Source organism: Pseudorca crassidens, chromosome 16 (genome assembly GCF_039906515.1).
Source record: "Pseudorca crassidens isolate mPseCra1 chromosome 16, mPseCra1.hap1, whole genome shotgun sequence".
Classification (NCBI taxonomy): Eukaryota; Metazoa; Chordata; class Mammalia; order Artiodactyla; family Delphinidae; genus Pseudorca; species Pseudorca crassidens.
The window spans coordinates 53,750,641-53,760,739 of NC_090311.1; positions in this window are offsets into that span (position 1 = coordinate 53,750,641).

The window sequence follows — 10,099 nt, forward strand, 5'->3', positions numbered from 1 at the left end:
CCCACTCCCTATCTCACTCAGAGGCAGTTATTGTCCTCGGCATCATTTCCTCAATCTGCATCATGGCCACCTCCACCAGGTCCTTCACACTCAGGGACTGTGTCCTATGCTGGGTCTCAAAACTCTGTTCTCCACTTTCTCAGGGATGAGGGAGCTCTCAAGAGTTTGGGGAGGCAGGGCCCAGCCCCTCTTCTCCCTTAACACTCAGCACGTTTTCTACAGTCTCCCCAGCTGGGCCTTGTTTGCTCACCTCTGGTCCCTCCCAGTCTCCCTCTCTCGTCTGCTTCCTGCTGCCCTGCTAACCTCCTGGCTGCTAACCTCCTGGCTGGACTTGGGCAAGGCCCTTTCTCTGGACCTCAGTTTCCTCTTCTGGACAAAGATGAATGTGGCTGCAACAGGAGTTGTTACTGCTATTACAAATGTATCCTGTGCGTGTTGTGAAACATCAAATCATTCAACAATGAGAATGTCTAACATAAAGTTCCCAGTTACATTAGTACCCTCACTCTCATCCTAATCCCTGTGCATAGCAGTGATTACACCATTAGCAGCTGAATGTGCATTCTTCTAGATTTCAGCTATATACATATAAAATATATATATATATATATAAATAAAATAGTGTATAATATACATGCACACAGACTCACAGACATTCTTTTGTTCATGATGAGATTGTATTACACACATTTTTCTGCAACTTGCTTTCTTTATTCAACAGTAAATCTTGGAGGTAATTCCATGCTGGTGTACATAGATAGAATTCATTCATTTAATTAATTAATTTACTTACAGTAAATATTTATTTACTTACAGTTTTATTGACATATAGCACTGTATAAGTTTAAGGTGTACAGCATAATGACTTGACTTACATATATCATGAAATGATTATTGCAATAAGTTTAGAGAACATCCATCATCTCATATAGATTCAAAATTAAAGGGATAGAGAAAAAATTTTTTTCCTTAATGAGAACTCATAGGATTTACTCTCCAAACAACTTTCACACAATATGTAACATACGGCAGTGTTAATTATATTTATCATGTTGTACATTACATCCTTAGTATTTGTCTTATAATTGGGATTTATACATTTTGACTGCCTTCATCCAATTCCCCCTCCAACCACCCCCCATGTCTGGTAACCACACATCTGATCTCTTTTTTGATGAGTTTCTGTGATTGGGTTTTTTGAACTATAACTGACCTACAACACTGTTTTAGTTCCTGTTACTCAACATAGTGACTTGCTATTTCTATACATTTCAAAATGAACACCATGATAAGTCTAGTTGTCATCTGTCACCATGCAAAGATATGACATAATTATTGACTATATTCCCCACACTGTACATTTCATATTGTTGCAGTAAAAACAGAAATGACACATTTCTTTTCTGATAAACAAGTAAAATAAGGAAACGATGAACAGGCTGGGGAAATAGCATAAACAGGCCTAAAAGAGTTAAGCAATCCTGGTTATTCTTTAGCTGTTATACTAACAAACACTTGTAGCTAGACTTGTCCTTCACAAAGCAGATTACTCTCTGACTCCATATGAATCACCCTTCACACCTGGCATTTCTTCTCCCCCTATACTCCCTTGTGGCACTCTTCATTTCAGAAAGAAGGTCACTGGCCGATAACTTCAGGGACACCAGACCCCACTGATGAGCCACCTGACACCAGCTCTGGCCATGAATTTGCTGAAGGAAAAAAATGCAAGTCCTTCATTGCTTTGAACCTTATCACCTACCTGCAGACCACGAGCCCCAGGATAGAAACCTCTCTCTATTCCCAGAAAAGGAAGGGCACAGTTCTTGAGGTGCTAGCCTGCTGTTACCCCTTTTGCCAGGCAAAGATTAAAGCCATTTTCCTCATTCCTCCAAAACTCGGTCTCTGTATTTCTTTTTGGCATCGGTGCCCAGAGAGCCAAGACTTTTGGCATCAATATCTGCCACTCATTTATTCTGCAGCTGGAAGTTTGTACCTTTTAATCTCTCTCCTATTTCTTTCCTCCTCCAACCCCCATCCCCTCTGGAAACCACCTTTTTGTTCTCTGTATCTATAATTCTGCTTCTATTTTGCTGTATTTGTTCATTTGTTTTGTTTTTTAGATTCCACATACATGTGAAATCATACAGTATTTGTCTTTCTCCGTCCGACTCTTTTCACTAAGCATAATACCCTCTAGGTGGATCCATGTTGTCACAAATGGCAAGATTTCATTATTTTTATGGCTAAGTAATATTCCACTGTGTGTGTGTGTGTGTGTGTACACACACATACATATATATCATATCTTCTTTATCCATTCATCTATTAATGGACACTTAGGTTGCTTCTGTATCTTGGCTACTGTAAATAATGCTATAATAAACACAGGGGTGCATGTATCCTTTCTAATTAATGTTTTTGTTTTCTTCAGATAACTACCCAGGAGTGGAATTACTGGATCATATGGCAATTCTATTTTTAATCTTTTGAGGAATCTCTATATGGTTTTCCATAGTGGCTACAGATTCAATGCAACCCTTATTAAAATATCAAGAACATTTTTCACAGAACTAGAACAAATAATTCTAAAATTCGTATGGAAACACAAAGACCCAGAATAGCCAAAACAATCTTGAGAAAGGAGAACAAAACCGGAGATATTATGTGCCCTGATTTCAAACTATACTACAAAGCTACAGTAATCAAAACAGCATGGTACTGGGACAAAAACAAACACACAGATCAAGGGAACTGAATAGAGAGCCCAGAAATGAATCTATACAATCTGTCGAAGGAGGCAAGAATATACAATGGAGAAAAGACAGCCTCTTTAAAAAACGGTGTTGGGAAAATGGGACAGCTACATTCAAAAGAATCAAACTAGACTACTCTCTCACACCATGCACAAAAGTAAATTCAATACGGATCACAGACTTAAATGTAAGACTCGATTCTAGAAGAAAACATAGGCAATAAGCTATGTGACATCAATGTTAGTAAATTTTTTTTGGATATGTCTCAGGCAAAAGAAACAAAAATAAACAAATGGGACTATATCAAACTAAAAAGCTTTTGCACAGTGAAGGAAACTATGAACAAAATGAAAAAGCCACCTACGAATTGGGAGTAGATATTTGTAAATGTTAATATCCAAAATATATGAAGAACTCATACAACTCAATAGCAAAAAACCAAACAAGCTGATTTTAAAATGTGCAGATCTGGATAGACATTTTTCCAAAGAAGACATAGAGATGGTCAACAGACACATGAAAAGATGCTTAACATCATTAATCATCAGTGAAATGCAAATCAAACCACAATGAGATATTATCTCCCACTGTCAGAATGGCTATTGTCAAAAAGGGAACAGGGGCTTCCCTGGTGGCGCAGTGGTTGAGAGTCTGCCTGCTAATGCAGGGGACACGGGTTTGAGCTGGGAGGATCCCACATGCTGCGGAGCAGCTGGGCCCGTGAGCCACAACTACTGAGCCTGCGCGTCTGGAGCCTGCGCTCCGCAACAAGAGAGGCCGCGAAAGTGAGAGGCCTGCGCACTGCGATGAAGAGTGGCCCCCGCTTGCCACAACTAGAGAAAGCCCTCGCACAGAAATTAAGATCCAACACAGCCAAAAATAAATTTAAAAAAAAAAAAAAGGAACAAATAACAAGCATTGGCAAGGATGTGGAGAAAAGGGAAATTCATTTATTATAACTTTCCTTAGTATACCATATGTCATCTGTGTGTTTCATTTCCTTAGTACACCATATGTCATCTGTGTGTTTCATTGTCTAAGTGAAACTGTAAAGTCAAAGGGTATACACGTATAAAATTGTTGTAGACATTGGCAAATGGCCCTCCACAAAGGCTGTACAAATTTATATTCCCAACAACAGTCAATGAGGCTTACATCATGGAAAGGTAGAGCCATCAGAAGAAACAAATTTGAGGAGATAGGTCATTTTAGGCCCACTGGAGCCTGAAAAGATGATCCCCAGCCCAGAGGACTGGGAGAAGGGCTGCCTCCACCAGGCTGAGGATGGGTCTAATAGTGACCGCCCCACAAGATACTCATTAGTTACAAAAGGGAAAGCAGTAATTTTGCGATGGAAAAACCTGGCAGACATCACCTTTACCACATCGTCTTTTCAAAGTTAACATCACCAATAATGAGACAGAGCAGTATCATAAGTGTCTTCTGATGTGGTGCACTGGAAGAACACAGCATCACTCATACGAGGTTCTCAACAAAAATGCAGAAACTCAAACTCTTCATGAAAAAAGTTCAAGTTGAGGGACATTCTACAAAATAATTGGACAATATTCTTCAGAAGTGTCAAGGTTATGAAAGACAAAACTCACTAGCCTGGACTCTTAAAACTGTCCAATCATGAGAGACAAAAAAAGACAGGAACTGTTCTAGATTAAAGGAGCCTAAAGAGACATGACAATTGAATCAATGCGGGATCCTGGATTGCATCCTGGGCCAGAAAAAGAACAGTAGTGAGACAACTGGCAACATATGAATAAAGTCTGTAGCTTCTTTAATAGCATTGTATTAATGTTAATTTCCTGACTTTGATAATTCTACTGCAGTTCTTAAGATGTTAATATGTGGGGAAGCTGGTGAAAAATATTCAGTAACTCGCTGTATTATTTTTGTAAATCTAAACTTATTTCAAAACAAAAAGTTTTTTTTAAAAAAAGAAGAGGGTTGGCATGATTGAGTCATCCTTCAGCCAAAACCCTGCCAGCACTTCTGCCTACAGCACAAAGGCTGACTCTCCCGAGAGTGGCATTCGAGGCTCTCAATAATCTGGCCAAACATCCCCCCAGATTTATGGCTCCCCACTCTCCTGTAAAGCACTCACACCCCACTAACCTCCATGGCACACAGTACCTCTTGCTTAGAAAAACCCTACTCATGTTCAAAGGCCCCCTTCGTAGGGCCTTAACTCTGCACTTACTTCAGGAAGCAGAGTCAGCAGCAGCTCTTACTTGGTCAGCAGTTGACTTTCCTGACTCCCTGTGTAATAGGGAACAACAAATCTGACTCCATATTGGATCTGTTTCTTTTTTTTTAACCTTTGTATTCTACCGCTTTTGCTACAAGTTAATCACTAAAGGGATGTGGGCTATACCTTAAAGTATACATAATAGACCATCTCTGAAAACCCTGCCTCCCATGCCTGAGGGTTAAGCTAATATACTTTTCTTTAAGCTCACTGGAAACATCCTGACCAAGCCCACCTGTGAATGGCTTCAGGCATGAAGAAATTAACACACCCCCTCCGAAGTCTGGCCAGAACCAGGAAATATATCTCCTTTTTTTACTTTACATCCTCACCTCCCCCTCTTGGTTCCATAAAAGAAACTAGCATCCAAACCTGGGCAAGATGGTTCTCTGGGAAACTAGTCCATGCGGTCTGCTGGCTTTCTGAATAAAGTCACTATTCCTTGCCCCCAACAACTCCTCTCTCGAATTTATTGGGCTGTCCTGTTGCAAGCAGTGTGAGCTTGTACTTGGTAACACCTGGAAACCCTTAACCCCACCTGAGGGCCTCTGCAGGCCTGCGCATTGCTCACACCCTTTCTACCCTCAAGGAACTCCCAACCTGCAGATAAATAACGTGAGGAAACAACAGTGACCAGCTGAGGAGAGCTCCTCAGAGGCAGCCAAGGAAAATCACGTTTTCTGCCGTGAGGTAGGAGTTACTGTTACCCCCTCTGCAACAATGACCTGGCTGGGGAAACAACATAGACAGGCCTGAAAGAGTTAAGCAATCTTGACTCTCTACATGCTTAGGCTTTAGCTGTTACTACTAAGGAACACTTGTAGCTAGACCCGTCCTTCACAATGCTGATGGCCCTCTGACTCCATGTGAATCGCCCTTCGCACCTGGCATTTCTTCTCCCCCTACCCTCCGTTGTAGCGCTCTTCATTTCAGAAAGAAGGTCATGGTGATAACTTCAGGGACACCAGACCACCTGACGCCAGCTTTGGCCATGAATTTGCAGAAGAAAAGAAATGCAAGACCTTAATTACTTTGAGCCTTATCCCCTACCCCAGACCAGGAGCCCCGGGCTATAGAACCTTTCCCTATTCCCCAGGGAAGGGGGCACAGTTCTTGAGGCGCTAGCCTACTGTGTTTCCCTTTTGCCTGGCCAAAGAATAAAGCTACTCTTTTCTACTGCCTCCAAACTGTCTCAGTATTTCTATTCGGCATTGGTGGACAGGGAACCAAGATCCTGGCATCAACCACATTTAAAGGACCAGCTCACCCTCCCTCAGGGGGTGAGCAAGGACACCCATTACTTGTTGTCACTCCCTCCTGCTGCAGCACAAGTCCCAGTAAAGCCTTGCCTGAATTTCTTGTCTGCACTCATCAACTTCTATTGATTAAAGAGTCCAGGAACCCAGGCCAGTACGCAAGGAGTGTTCTCGGTTTATATTTTACCCCAACTGCGGTCTCAAGGAGCAAAATGAGATCATCTCCCTAGAGAACATTGCAGACAAGGTTCTCACAGAACTAGGGAAATGCCAACTGACTACCTACCCTCCCAAGCCCACAAGGATCCCGGAGTCATAAATGAACACATTCTTGGGAAATGTCTATGGCTTTAACAATGAACTGAACTGACACTGAGCAATGTGAATCTATGCAAAAATATCTCAAAACTGAGCAGGTGGACCCTGTTAGGCTGTTTTCCTCCACCTTTAATGTGGATTCATCACACTTCAAAATACACTGGGTGGGAAACTGCTCTTGCCAACCTCTGGGATAACCACAGAACCCTCCTCATATAGTACCAGCCGAGATTAACTGAGAAACAAGCAGGTGGTGCTTGGAACAGCACCTGACGCAAAGTCGGAATCAATGAATGTCAGCATCAATGAATGTTGGCCTTTGTGACTATAATTATTGATATTATAGTTGTTAACATTAGGCCTCTACCCCCATCCCCACTTCACTCCTCCCTGTACCCAGCAGATTTCCCTATCTTCCTACATCTTCCCCTACCTGGGAGAATCTGGGACTGCTTGCCAGAAAGGGGGTAGATTTAAAAACAAAAACAAAAAGCTTCTTAAATCTCATCTCGTTAGGCCCCCCAACACCTTCCATCCCCTACAGAGGCATCTACAGCCACACTCCACTGGTTCACTGTCTCTGCCTGTAACTTGTGTGGCCCTGAGCTAGCAGCCCTGCTCCATCTGTGCTGAAAGGGGGTGGCCTGGCCCACGTGGGGCTGAAGGCTGCCTGGAATTGGTCTTATCTGAACCAAGACAAGAAGACAAGGAGGCTTTGTATGGCTCCAACCCTCCCAGCCACTGAGGCCCTTTCAGTGGGTGGTCCCTCTCTCCCACCTCCAGCCCCAGAGGGATGGCCAGCCCCTACTTCCTGTTTGCCTTGGCCCCTTGCCTTTGGGTGCAGACTAGGAGAACAAACCCGGCCAGATGCCCTCTGCCCCCATTTTCCCCACAACACGGCCAGGCTGGGAGGCCGCGCACATCCTGCAGCGTTGCCTATGGGGGCACTGGCACCCTGGGAGCAAATCCCCACATTTCTATGTGACCTTAGGCCACCACCTAACTTCCCGAAGCCTCAAACTGTGTGTGTTCACCGTGGATATTGGTGCCACCTGCCAGGGTGACAGAAGCGTTAGAGGAAAGGAAAGCTTGCACATTACGGCACTTCAGCTATGCAGGCAGTTAGGGGTCGTCTCCCCCTAACTGCTTAAGGACTTGCCGCTCTGAGCCCCCAAATACCCGATTTGTCCTCTTCCACCTCCACCTCCACCTCCCTCCAGATTTCCTCACTACCTAGTTACTCACCTGGGGCCTGATAATGCTTAAGGGAGTGAGTTTTAGGGCTTCCCTGGTGGCGCAGTGGTTGAGAGTCCACCTGCCGTTGCAGGGGACACGGGTTCGTGTCCCGGTCCGGGAAGATCCCGCATGCCGCAGAGTGGCTGGGCCCGTGAGCCATGGCCGCTGAGCCTGCGCATCCGGAGCCTGTGCTCTGCAACGGGAGAGGCCACAACAGGGAGAGGCCTGTGTACCGCAAAAAAAAAAAAAAAGAGAGAGTGAGTTTTAGAATCAGATCCACCTGCCTTCCAACCTGGGATCTGCAGCCCTCTGACCTAATCAAACATATCTTATCTGAAAAGGAGATAAAGACACCTTCTTTTTAGGTTTCTTGGGGCAAGGATTAAATGAAATAACATATGGACAGCCTGAGCACAACCTGTTTCAAAGAAGTTTAGCAAATATCAGAGTAATAATAAATAATGATACTTAATTGTCATCAGTCCCAGCTGGCCACCGTCTTGCTTTGAGGCCCAGCATATGGTTGGCATATTTCCCTAATTTCCCCAATTTTAACTTCATTGGTCATTTCTAGAGAACATTGGAAGGAGGACATTAGCAAACTGGGTCCTTATCATCCTGCCCAGAAGTTTTCCTTCATATGTTTGGGCTGGCTTCTGTTGGTATCAGGAAATAAGTTGATCGCCAAACACTTATCTTAAATCCAGCCCATTTATTGAGTAATTCAAGTAGTTCTTTTAGCTCTACTGGGTTTTTTGAGAAAGCAATTGAATCTTCTACTAATATCAGTATTTTGTCTCCTTTACGATAACTCTTCTTTTCACTAGTACTTTATTGCATCTTTCAGACCACAGATAATTAATAGTGGTGATGGATGGTGTCTTTACCTCATTCCTGGCTTCCTAAAGGATGCCACTCTCCTTTCTCCTGCAGGTATGTGCAAACCAGTTGTGTAAGGTAAAAGTAGTTATCTTATGAAGAAAATGTGCTTATATTTTCTTTATTTCTACCTCTTAGAGTTTGTTGTTGTTTTTAAGTCTGGGATGGCTATTTAATTTCATAAAATAATAGTTTCAGTATTTATTGAAATGATAAGCTTATTTTAGTTTTGTTTCTCTGACCTTATAACAGACATGATGGCGAGAGATTTTTTTGGACCTCCACTTGGGAATGAATAGCTAAACCAACAACTTGTTTTATGTTCAAATTAGTGGCTAAAGGATGGACTGTGCAATAGAGAGCAGGCTATTTAGATGTCCATGTGGGAAAATAATTTAAGCTTGAATCATTCCTTGGAACCACATAAAAATTCTAGAAGTATTAGAGGTTACACCTTTAAAAAAACTTCAGGCTATTTGAAGAAAATGTTGGAAAATACTTTTATATTTGAGGAATCAAATATAATTTGATTATATTTGAATATAATTTGATTATATCCCTGATGTGAGGAATCATAAGCAAGTTGTAAAATCTAGAAGCCATAAAAGAAAATATTGAGAAATTTGGCTACCTAAATAAATATCTAAAACTTCTGTATGATGAAAGATATCACAAAGAAAGTTAAAGACAATAGAAGAATGGAAGAAAACATTGCCAACATATCTATCAGGCATTACTGGATTAATAATCAGAATATGTAAAGAAAAGAGGGAAAAATAGAAAAAAGTATTTGACTAGGCAAATAAAGCTCGTCTTCACTCAATAAATAGCATGTAAATAGAAGCAAAAAGGTAACATTTTTTTTCATCATCAAACTGTCAAAATATCAAAAGATAAATATTCAGTGTTGGAGAAAGTACAGGGCTGCCAGATCTACTTCAGCTCTTCCCACTCCAGATGTATTTTATGTAAATGGTACCCCCTACAGCACAACTGCAACATAAACTACAATGTGACTGGGTGCACCTTGGAGCCTTGCTCTCAGTGCCCCGCCCCTCCTTTGGGCTTAGTAAGAGCCTTTGGCATATCTAGCAAAATGTAAAAGGCCCTCTGAATCACTGATTCCTCTTCCAGGAATAAGGCCTTTCAGAAATACAGAATTATGTAATATATACATAAAGATATATGCAAAAGGATGTTCACTGAAGCATGCTTTATACTGGAAAAAAACACAAGGAAACAAACTCCATGTCCATCAACAGGAGATCATCTGGACAAATAATAGCGCCTTCAATCATGAGATATTTTGCCTGTCTCGGATTTAGGTGTACTAACAGAGAATGATCTTTAAGATTCGGTGTTATGACTGAGATGAACACGAAGGTGAAAGCAAA